Source organism: Lissotriton helveticus, chromosome 7, assembly GCF_964261635.1.
Source record: "Lissotriton helveticus chromosome 7, aLisHel1.1, whole genome shotgun sequence".
Classification (NCBI taxonomy): Eukaryota; Metazoa; Chordata; class Amphibia; order Caudata; family Salamandridae; genus Lissotriton; species Lissotriton helveticus.
Genome location: NC_136068.1, coordinates 351,938,295 through 351,951,050, shown reverse-complemented (window position 1 = coordinate 351,951,050; position 12,756 = coordinate 351,938,295).

The following is a 12,756-nucleotide window of genomic DNA, read 5'->3' as shown; positions in this document are numbered from 1 at the left end:
GGTTTTAGTCCTAAAATGAATGGTAAACATGTGGTGTGTCTCCTGTATGCAGACGATCTTGTGGTTTTAGATCAGACAGAAATTGTCTGATCTTGCAAAGAAAATAAGACAAGTTTGAGGTTTATGGTAGGAGGAAAAACCGGTGGTAAATATGGATAAATCTAGGATACTCTGTTTTGGGAAATCTAAAAGCACATTTAACTGGCACCTAGGTTCGGAGAGATTGGAACTTGTTAATGAATATAAATACCTTGGAGTCTTGTTTGAACGGTCATTGAAATGGAAAATTCATCTAGAGACCCTGAAGACTAGAGGTATTGCCTCAGTGAATGGGCTGAAACATTTTAATAAAGCCTTTGGAGAAATGTCATGTAGACCAGCACTAAAAGCCTATGTAGCAATGATCCCCTTGCAACTGCAATATGGAGCTGAATTGCTATACATAAGTGGCAAAAGCAGGTGGGATGCTGAGGAGGGGGAATTCTTGAAGTATCTGTTTTCACTCCCCAGCTCCGCCATGATACGAGCAATAGGAATGGAAACTGGCATGATCTCCTGGGGCATGATCTCCTGGAATATATTGGCTGCAAAAGCCTTAGTAAGGTTCTGGGTAAAATTGAATGGGAGGAAGGACAGAAAGTTGCTCAGTGGTGCAGAAATGAAATTGTGCAAAATGAATTCAAACGGGCTAAAAGGGCTAGGCCCAACATGGTTGCCGTGTGTAAAGATATTAAAGTAAGGCTGCTACTGCAGGCCTTACAGATGGAAATCTCAAAAAGTAAGTTGAAAGCGTTAGGCAAAGAACTGTCCTACGAAAGTGACTTTCATTATTTAAAAGAGAAAACAATCAGTTCACGTTATGCTTAACGCATGGCGGAATAATGTGAGTTACCTGTATGTGGATACCCCGCCTAACCAGTTACTACGAAATGAAGCACTAAGAGTAAGAATTGGTCTTAACCCTTGCAAGACAAACAATATGATAAAAGTTAAAATGGTCAGTACAGGAGGGTATTGTTCTTGTGGGTTGAATACTAAATGTGTTTAAGTGAAATCAATAAAAAATCACTAATGTATTTAAGTGAAAATCAATAAAAAATCACTAATGTATTTAAACATCATCTCCCTTACGGGATTATTTGGGACATTCCTTTGCTTGAATACTAAATGTGACATGTTGCATATTCTGTTGGACTGCCTAACAATTAAACAACAGCGGAGACAGTGGTTAAGCCCAATATTCCTGAAATATGGAATTAAGACAAGAGGGTGCGCTGCAGAATCTTTAACCGATATGCGCTTTTTAGATGTAGCATGTGCCATTGGAAGATTCATGAGGCCAGTAAGGGTAATGTTTATGAATAACTTGGAGGAAGGCTGAGGTACCACTCATGGGCACCTGCAGATTTCATCAGAGAACGTGTAGATTTTATTGGAATGTAGATTTTATATGACAAATTTATATGGTCTTATCAGATGAAATGTATTTTTCTAAATGTTCCTGTACTATATCTTAATGGTGTGTTGTTTAAAGGCCATTGGTCTAAATAAACATAATTTTGATTTGATTTTAACAAGCTTTTCCATACAAGCTACATAGATTATATTCTTGTTGATCTGAGACTATGGCCAGCAGTCATTGTCATGACTATGTTAGATAGAACTGAAAGTGGCCATAATCCTTTATCTGCAACCCTTCAGGCTTTTTATGAGACTATCCCTTCAGATTTACGCCCTCCTTCCTATAGTAGGGCAGTTGCCTTGATATCAGACAAACTGCATCTTAAGTGGCATTAAATTGTTGCTCGCCCTGAAATTTTGGTTGCTATTCATGAGGACCTTAATTCAGTTCTCACCTACTTTTTGGAGGTCCAGACAGTTCTCCTGACCAATTGGTGCTTATGCATAGGGCATTCTTTAAGTGTATTCTACCATTTACCATTCCAAATATACGCAATTGGAATAATATAGGTAAACATCAATCTTGGTACAACAAAGAATTCTGTACAATAAACTGTACTTTAGTTAATGCTATAAAAACCAAACATATGACCCGTATTCCAGTGCTAAGAAAGGAATACCAAAAGGCTATTTCTCAAGCCAAAAGGGCTTGTGACGAACAGAGGTTGGTGGCCCTTTTGGATGCATGCTCAGCCAGCGATCTTTCGAAATTTTGGTCATTGGTCTCACAGGGCTGTTCTACAGGTACATTAGATCCTACTAAAATGTTTCCACCACTTACTGGGTTAACTACTTTCATAATCGTTATTCTGATCATTCTATGGATTCAACAGAGACAATAAAGTCTACTGTCTCCCAGACAAATACTAATGTTGTGCCTCTGTTTGAAATTGTGAAGATTGTACAGTCCCTCAAGGCTGTCTCACTTTGCTGTGCGGCTGGCCCAGATGATATTCCAGCAGATATATTCTTATCTGATATAGAGGCCTGGTTGTGCTACATCTTAGTTCTGGCCAATGTAATTGCAGCAAGGGGGAACCCATCCCTGATACCTGGAAAGGTACCATAGTATTACCTGTACACAAAAATGGCCAACATTCTATGCCTTCCAATTACAGGCCAGTAAGTGCCATAGACTGCATTCAAAATGATTTTTGATTTTTGATCGCTGTCTTCTAAATAAAATACAAGACTGGATGATGGAGTGATGTTTTCAGTCCATTTCAAGCAGGAAGCAGGCTTCTGTCGTAGAGTCTTAACTATTGACCAGGTTTTCGGTTTCGTGTTAATTTATTGGAGAAACGTTTTGATTGGCAGGGGCAGCCTTCATGTCGCCTTCATCAACTTAAAATTGGCTTTTGATTTGATTCCTCAACTTGACCTTTGGAGTGCCTTGGCTGATTTGACAATAACCCCCTGTTAGACCTGTCTGGCTTTTGACGTAGTCCCTCCAATTTATTATTTATTTTGTCCCCTTTTTGCCCCTCATACTCTTAATAATTTTTGTGTCCACTAGTTTTTAAAGGTGTTGGCCAAGGGGATAGGTGTTCTTTTGTCCCTCATAGTTTTTCACCTCGGGCCCAGAGGCCTGTTCTGTCAGGAAACTGCTGTAATTCACAAAATGGAGGGCCTTAACTGTTTCCAACTGCCACATCTTAGACAGCCCCATAGGATAACCTTAGGCCTTCCAGAACCTTCTGGACCCTACTGGACTCTGTGGGGGTTGTCTATAAAAGGGCTGGGGTTGAGAAGCCATTTTGTGTTGACCAGAGAGTGGAGGAGTGAGGCAGTGGTGAAAGGAGGAGGACGCACTGGGAGCAGTTAGTTTGTCCTTGTGACAGACAGCCACTACAGGGAGACGTTCCCCCTTCTACCCCTGACCAATCCCTCCCAACCACCTTCTTCTGCTGAAGAGATCGATCTACTTGTGGTGGAAGCCCCTTCTAAACCTTGGCCCCATTGATCCCTGTCGGGACGCTCTTGCTGGGAGACTTCCCTAATCTCCTTCTGGCAGTGCTTCACCTACCAGCGTTGTGGAGGAAGCAGCTTCAAGCCCGGTGTTGTGCCCTGTGTTTCCCTCGAAGCTCTGAGGGGGAGACGAGTGACTGCCGAGCCTTGGTGATCTGGGGGAGTGAGCGTTCCGCTCTGGAGAGTGCTTCCTGTGGAGCCAGGTGAGCTGAGAGACTGCGGCATAGGAGCGGTGACAGCGCGGCGCCAAGCGGGAACACTTGTCCCTCGCACCCGCGCTGCCTAGCTCTGTGGTTGTGGAAGCGGATCCAAGGAGGCGAGGCCTGCGGGAGGCGTGGCCGAGAGAAGAGTGCGTGTCTCTGAGGCGAGTCGCCTCGGTTTACAGGCGGCCTGGGATACAAAACGGAAAGCGTCTAGAAGACGCGCAGGCTCAGTGAGAGGCCGGCGGACCCTGTGGTAAAGACCCGGCGGGAGGCGGAGAAGCCTTTCGTCAACGGAGGAGGCGAGAAGCGCCCTCGTATCTTTCTGTTTCAGGAGCCCCTCGCCCAGCGCTGTGTTAAGGGAACGAGGCTGGACGGAGGGAATCGGCGGGGAAGGCGAGCTGTCCCACAGAAGCCCTCCCTTTGCTCCTTGTGCCCCCCCTACTCCCAGCTTTCCTGTGCAGCGCGACAAGGGGACCCTCAACAAAGTAAGGAGAGTGGGGGTGTGGGAAATCAGAGGACAGGGAGCCTCTTCAGTCAGATAGAGTCTCTGATACCAGAGGGGATTTCCAGAACCCTCACAGCTTATCAACAAGGGTTTTAGGTCGACAGGAACCTGAAGAGCCTAATAGAAAGGTGTTGGAGGAGTGATCCCAGCCATTCTTCAGTGTGCTATCTTTGGGATTGACTACCTGGGGGAAACCTACCTCGTTTAGATCTTGCCTGGGTGTCCCCAGCGTAACTGAGGTTATTGATCTTCCCTGCTCTAGTCAATTGCTCAGGAGTTGTACCCTCTTTACTGTAAAGTGTATGAAGCAGAGGGGTATTCGTGGAGGAAGTTAAAGAGGAAGTCTTCAGTGGGCAACTGTTCTGCTTCCCCCTCTTTATTGAACTGTAAAGTAATGAAATTGTGATTCCTACTGAAGCTGAATATATATTGAAATTGTACTGTTGATGCAAGTAATGTATTGATTTGGTAATCTGGAAAGTAATATCAACTATTCGCAAAGCAAGCTGTAAAATACTAAACTGCATTTCTAAACCAAAGAGTAGAGCTATATTTTTATAAAGCAGTGCTTATTTTTCCACATTTTGGTGTAGCGTTATCTTTTCAGTGTGTTATTGCGTGGCTTTACTATTGGGTGGTTTGCAACCTTCACACTTGTGCCTCTGAAATGCATGTCTTGCCCTAGGCCAGGCTACCCCAGGTTCTAACACCCCCTCATATTCTATCCCTTTTAATTTGCGTGAATAGGGGATTTATGAGCTTATCCGCGGGGGGAGGTAGGAATCAGGCCCAGTTGACAGAAAGGATACCAGTTTGTAAAGTCGTTCGCCAGGGCTGTGTCCTGGCTCCTTCTTTGTTCTCACTTTTTATTAATGCCATTGTTTCTTTTCTGTCTCAAGTGAAAGCTGATGCCCCATCTCTGGCAGGTACCAAAACTCTGATTCTTCTTTTTTTTGGACAACACTTTGTTGAGCTCCAAGACTACGCTTCGGAAACTACTGACTTTTTTTAACGAGTTTTGTGCCACACGTGGCTTGGAGATCAACACTCTCAATGCCAAGGTGATATTTTTTAATCAAAACATATCTTTCAAGGGCAGCCTATGCCTGGGGGGAGTTTCCCTCGAGAGGGTCGATTCTTTTGCATACCTAGGGGTCACATTCGGAGAGGGCATCTCCAGGCACCTTCATATCAACAAGGCAACTACCAAACTTAAACAGATCTTGGGTGTAATACTCAAGGAATTCTCTATGAAATAAATAAAATACCAGCATTTGTAAAGCGCACAGCTACCTCCAGAAAGGTGTCCCGGTGCTGGGGGCCGTCAGGAAGATTAAGCGAGCTATTGCCCAGAGTCACATGGTGCCCTGGCCGCTGTGCCACCCCTATTCCCACGCTAAACCAATTTCACTGATTAATGAGGCAAAGGCCTTGGGCTAAGCTCTATATGGGGGTTTTCTAAACACAATGATCTTATAAGAACTGAGAACAAATTCCTTAGGAATCTTGATTTTCTTAGTACCCTTTATATCCATTGTTTAGGGATATGGGAGTTACAGGGGAGTTGGGTAAAATCCATTTATGGCCCCTGTTGTTTTGGAGACACCCGTGGACCACCCCGAGCATGCCCCCTATGTGGAAAGTGTAAAGGACATTATGAAGGCTGACCAATTTAATAAAATTCCTTGGGTCTCTAATATGAAGTCAGTACTGTTTGCTAGGGCTGCATGCCCTGTGAAATTATCCAACCTCAACTGTTTTTCCATCTAAGGTCGTGCTGAAAAAGAAATATTGGTCACTGGTGGAGGCTAAGGAATCGGGGGAGCAGCTAGCTCCAAATTGAATAGTGACTATATTGATATAAATCGGTCTTGTGAGTCGGGCACATACGGATTTAGCGCAGCAGGTTCCTAATCCAAGCTAATAGATGCTTGTGTATAAGTATCTTTGTGATGATATGTCATAAGTGTTGAAGACATATCCATCGGATTAACGTTTCAAAGAGGATATATCTCCTCTGTCACTTCCTTTGGAAGTATTATGATTAAATTTATATGTGCAACAACATCGTCCTGATGATGGTCCTGAGGATCTATTAGACTAACGGGGGACCAAAACGTTGACGCCTAACATCGTTTTGCTTATTTGTCTATTATTTAGACTGTATAATTTGATGAAATGTTATGTTTAATCTTCATTTAATATGGTATTTTGATTGTCCACAACCTGAGCAAAAGGTGTTTTGTACTCTACTGTTAATCATTCTGAGAATCACAGTAGTGTGTTCGTTGCCAGGCATCAATTGATATGAAAATAAGTGTAGTTGAATAAAAAACATATTGTTTTGATACATTCAGGTACATGTACATGTATTTCCCTGGATAAACTGAATTAATGATCATGAATGTGACATTGAATATAAATTGTAATTTATTTGAAATGGTTCCTCAAGGGACAATTATATTTTGTTATATTGATATTAAGCCTACACATGGGTGTGAGTCGTTCTGGGACCTCATGACTGTTCCATTACATAGGAAATTATATTTTCAGTTTTAAATAGGCACCTTACCAGAGTTTTTACTTCTGGATGAGTTGGAAAATAAGACACCTGCTGTCCTACTTGTAACCTATTAAAAGAGAGCATATCCCAAGAATTGTTTGTCTGCCCAGGTTACACATTCCCAGTCATACTTGGCTCCCACCTGTATGCAGGCTATTAGGAGTACACAACCACCAGGAAGCCCTATGTATTTGTTATAAACAGTGGTCTCCAGCTAACTGGAACCTGTGGTGGTGATGAGATGAAATAAAGAATTATTCTGTACTTACCTGTACCATCTCTTTTTGCATCACTGGCGACAATTACTGTGTGCGGATGGTCCACCAACACCTGCAACTCCTTCTCCAGTACCAGCCATACTATTTTACTTCAAGACTGTGGTGTTCAGCAGCCTGTGAGTACATTTAATTGTATCTGACCTTCTGAGGGCGTCATCCTCTAAATGTGGTGTGGGGTCCCTATCTCTGCCGCCTGCTGCCTCGACGTATGCTACATTCCTGCTCCTGGTATCACAATGGGTTGTGGAAGCCCTGTGGGACGCTGAGCATTTGGGCTACTTAATTTCCTTGCTTGCTGCTGTTCACAAATTTGGGACCTTCTCTATCGTTTCCTGCAAGAGTGGCGTGGAAGCGGTGAAAGTTCTCTAGGGTGGCAGCATGGGAGGTCATCCTCCTCTGTGTGCCGCCTTACGCAGCTGTACTCAGTTTTTCCACCAGATCGTCGAGGTTCTCTTTTTCCGATTTCTCCTAGACTGTTTCAGTTCTCATTAGGCATCATTGCAGCGCGGGAGGTCGACTCCGCTGTGGCACCGTTTTTACAAGCTCTCCGTTGCTTGTACCGTTTGGTAAGGCACGTCTGCGCCAATTTCTCCCTCTTGAGCATTACATTTGGACGTCCTCCTGGGGTGTGGCTGCGGAGGGGGAGGTTGTCTCCTTTGTAGTGCTGCCTTCTCTTTGGTAGTCAAGGGCAGTTCTGAGTGTACGTAGCCTGTCGGTTTATCGCCACGCTGAATGGCACAGCTGTTTCAAGTTGGTTCACTTCACCAATTTTTGTTGCCTGCCACTTTCCTTTTAAGCAGATGGGCTCAGCCTGCATATTCGGAATCTAAGTTTATTCACCATTGCAACGGGGCACACGCTGCCTGTCAGTTCTTTTTATCCACATTGATGGGCACAGCAGTTTTTTGTTTGGCGACGCTACTATAACAATCTACAGCCTGTCAGTCATTTTTTACACTGATGGGTTCTGCCTGTAGCCTCTCAATCTGAGTCATCATCGTTGTGACTGATATATAAGTGTTGCTATTAATTACCTGCTTTCCTTTGTTTACACATGATTGGTTTACTCCTGTTCCACTTATAGTTTATTTTGAGTTTATTTGATATTTGTAGGCCCACATCTTTTGTTGCACATTAAGCGTGAGATTCTTGTTACCATCTGGCTCTTTTTTTAGTGCTATTTACCATGGCTACCGCAAACATGTTGCAACCACCTCATTTTCTTAATGAGGTGGGAGAACCCTTGTTACCATGGAAACAGTGGTTTGATTTATTGGAGTCCAACCTAATTGCTATCAGTGGGGAGAACTTTTCTCCATTACGCAAATTACACATACTACTTCACAACTTAAGTATTGAAGGTCGCACAACATAAGATAACATTTCAGTGGCGGTGCATGATGAAGGTGATAGTGATGAAGATGAAAATGTTGATCAAGAGGCTGAAAATAGCTTGGAAAACACTTTGGGAAGAAAATGTATGTTGTGCTGGAAAGGCACACATTTGTTTCTAGGGTCCAAGGTAAAAATGAGAAAGTAAAACATTGTGTTGCTGCAGTAAAAGGTCTAGCAAATACATGCAAGTTCGAGACTCTTCAAGATTCCCTTATCAGAAACCAACTGGTCAGCTGCACTAACAACCATAAGATCCAAGAAAGACTCTTGGTGGCTAACCCTGATCTCAAAGAAGCTCTTCATATTGCTGTTGGTATTGTACATACTGCAGAATGTATTTTTGCTATGAAGTAATGGGGTGACAAGCATGCAGATGTCAATGTCATAAATAAACAAAATGTAGGGAAGGATAACAAGAATAAAAATGCGAACCCTATGCTGCTAGGTGCTAAACCCAAGTGCTACAGGTGTGGTAGTCCTGGTCATTTAGCTAATAATGTGATTTGCCAAGCCAGGACAGTTGTATGTCAAAGTGTGGTAAGAAAGATCCCTTTGCGAGGGTCTGCAGGGAACAGAATACCAAACCGGTGTTGGTTATTGAACATGACATGCCTCCTGATACTAAACTGGTGTTCCAACTACAAAGTGGCAATAATGTGACAGGTTTCCCTTCCTGTAGCATCACTTTAGATAAAAAACCTGTTACAGTGTTTGCTGACTTGTGTTCTCCTTACACATTGGTGTATGTCAAACTCTTTTCTGAATTATTCCCTGCTATACATAAGGTCTTACAATCTCCAGACATTCAGCTGGAGGGTTACAATGGGGACCCCATACCATTACTTGGATTGACTATCATGGAAATTGGGTTCAAGTGTAGGAGTACCTAGGGCAAAGTTTATGTCACACAGAAGGGATCCAATTTATTCGGTTGAAGGCACCAAGAGGAACTTGGAATCAAGTTGGATCCCAACAGTCCTGACCAAGTTCTTCTAGTGGATCCTTCTATTGGGGGGATATAGGTCTGCAATAATTTTCCCAATGTTTTCTCTGACAAATTACCAACACTTGATCAAATTCAAATCTAATGGTAAACCTGTTGCACATATGGGTAGGCCCACCGCTCACATAATGCAAGCTCTCCTCCAAGTTGAACTGAACAGGTTGTTAGCCTTAGGTGTTGTTGAACTTATTGAGAGCTCCGAGTGGTTGGCTCTAATTGTCTTCACTAGTAAAACATCTGGTAAGGACATCTGACTTTGCGTTGATCTAAGGGATCTCAATGGGAACATTTGAGTGGACAGGCACCCCTTGCCACATATTCATGAGGTTCTTACTTTAATTGAGGGAGCAAGTTGTTTCAGTGTTCTGGATCTCTCCTCTGCTTACCACCAGGTAGAGCTACATCCCGATTCTCGTCACCTTATCTCCTTTGTGACCCCCTCGGGCAGGTCAGTTCCTATGAATGCGCGTATCAAGAGAGAGAGAGAGGACTAGAAAGCTAGTCCGAGTCCCCGTGGTTTATATGTGTTATCAAAAGAGACTAGCTTAAATATGACCAATATTGTTAGGACTCTGATTAGATTTGTCATGGGCACCTCGTTGGTGAGTTCATGAAGCCCTCACCCACCAACCTGGTTGGTGGCATGCTTCATCATCGGGCCCACCCAGTGACACCTAATGTGTCCCGGGTGTGCTGCAACGCCTGATTACAGCGGAGCTGGTATTTTACTGAGAGTGCAGTGTGAGGTGTAAAATGAAGTGTGAGTTAAAACGGCTTGGCGAGGGTCCCAGTACCCGAGGGTAAATTAAATTTTAATAACTGGGCCCCCGTCAGCGGTTAAAATAAGGCTTGGGGATGTTTAAGGGAGGCGAGTTACTACCTCCTACATCCATCAGTTGGTCGACATGTTTCAGCCAGTGCCTTAAACTAAATCTGGCTTTCCTCAGGACCTTTTTAAAATAGAGTGTAGTGCAGGTTAAAAAGGAGTGTAATCCAGGCTATGTGTTACACTCACTAAGGTGTTTCTCTAAGTGTGAGAGGGGGGATTCCCTTCTCATATATGCCTGTACCGACAACATTGAAGACATAGACAAAACATGTAAGAAGAGGAGCGTCAAATAGGCGTCTTCGCCACATAGTCATATACATAGAGTGCCGAATCTACAGTGCTCAGTGGGTAGACTACAGTCGGCAAAAGTGTAATTGCACTGGTGGTACCATTATTGTGATTATCGCAAATAATTGGGGGTGGTGTCGCTAAAACACGGGTATCACACATATGCATGAGATACAAAGTGTGATGGGGCGTAAGTAAACACTCTTACGCTTAGATTTTGCAGCCAATGCTTCCAGGAGTGAAGCGGTAAGGGGTTGACCCTGTAGGGAAATAATGTTGGCCACTGGGAGTTGGAGACCTGTAAGGAGGGAAAATAGCTTACCCAGAGATTGTTGCTTGGAAGTTGTCATACTCACAGCTTTTCTGGTCAGAGCCTGCCTTGTACCTGTTGCACCGTCCTCGTACTCCGGTAGAAAGAGCTGGAGTTTCTTGTTCGTTTTTATATGCTTGCTAATTGGTTAACTATCTGCACCTGTAGCTGGGAGTAAGAGTAGAAAGACTACCCCGGTTGTGTTCCTAGCTGTCTGCTCATGGGCGGTGGAAAGACACTAGTCTCTTGCACATGAGCGGTGCTGCTTGTGTCTATTGCGCATGAGCGGGGGTGAGACACTAGTTATTAGTGCTGTTGCGTGGTAGAGTATGTGTTGTGTTAAAGTCTGCAATCTGCTACTATCAATAGTGCGGGCATGGACTTAAAGGAGGTGCATTTAGCATGTGACTGAGTTCCAAGGGATCGCATCGTTCAGGCCATTGATGTGTGAGGAAAGGCAATAGATCCAACGCTGTTCTTTGCTCATCAGTCTTCTTTCATTGTCTAATGCCTGCTCAGGGATTTGTTCGATGACTATCCATGTGAGGTCATTGAGGGTATGGCCATGGGTGATGAAGTGGTTGGTTAATTTACTGATGTTTTACTTACACCTAATGGTGCTTCTGTGCTCAGTGACCCTAGTGCGTATTTTGCGGGTGGTCATGCCGATATAGCGTAGACCACAGGAGCAGGTGAGAAGGTAAATCACATTACGTGAATTGCAGTTGGTGTGGCTGCGTTGTGTCCACACCTTGTTAGGTTCTAGGGTTAGAGTTTTGGTGTGGGTGGTTAAGTGACACACACTGCAATCATTGCAGGGGTAGTGTCCAGCTACTTTTGGTAGGCCCCATGCATTCAGAATGGTGTTCAGTTCTTGTGTGTTATGCATTTTTGGACGGGTGTTAACTAGTTGGTCCTTCAAATTATTGCTTCTCTTGTAAGCAAAACGCGGTATGTCCCACTGCCTCTGGCCAGAATTCAAGATCTACCAGTTCTTCTTAATGAGTTTGGCTACCTCATTGGAGGCTGTGTTGTACGTAGTGACGTAGGTGATAGGTTGTTCCTGCTCCTCTTTAGCTGTGGTTTCAAGGAGGGCCACTCTATTCTGATTCCTGGCCCTCTTCCTGGTTTTGGAGATGATGGCTGGTGGGTAGCCCCGGGCCTCCAGTTTCTTGGATAGTTCAGCGGACTGTTTTTTATAGTCTGCTATATCACTGCAATTCCTGCGTATACGTAAGAATTGCCCGAAGGTAAGGTTCTCCCGTAGCGGGCGTGGGTGGAAGCTTGTGAAGTGGAGTAAAGAGTTTCTGGCCGTGGGTTTATAGTAGGTTGTCGTGGTGAGTCTGCCATCTTTGACTGTTATATTTAGGTCCAGGAAAGGAAGTTGGTTTGCACTGATAGTGCTGGTGAACTTCAAGTATGGGTCCCTGCCGTTGAGCCAGATGAGGAATTGATCCAGGGTTGTTTGTGGACCCTCCCATATCACAAGGATGTCGTCAATATAACGGCGCCATGCAAGGATGTGGTTGGCATAGGGGTTTGTGCTGTCAGCAATGTGCGTGCGTTCGAATTGGTGGACGTAAAGACCTGCTACGCTTGGGGCGAAAACGCTGCCCATGGATGTTCCATTAGTCTGGAGGTAGAGGGTTCCCTCATATTCAAAGTAATTTTCCTTTGGTGCCAGTGTGGCGCATTGGAGGATGAATTCTCTGGGGGTGTGGTAGGGCCATGGTGACTCCCTGAGGATGTCCCTGAGTTCTTTTATTGTGGCTTCTTGGGGTAGGCTGGTATAGAGGCTCTCAATATCCAGCCCTACAAGAAGTTGGGTCTCAGTGTTAAACTCCATGTTGTTGATCACTTGTAGTAAGTGTTTGGTGTCCTTGATATAGCTGGGCGTTTGTTGCACTAGCGGATTGAGAAAAAAGTCGCAGTAGCGTGAGAGGGGCTCTAAGA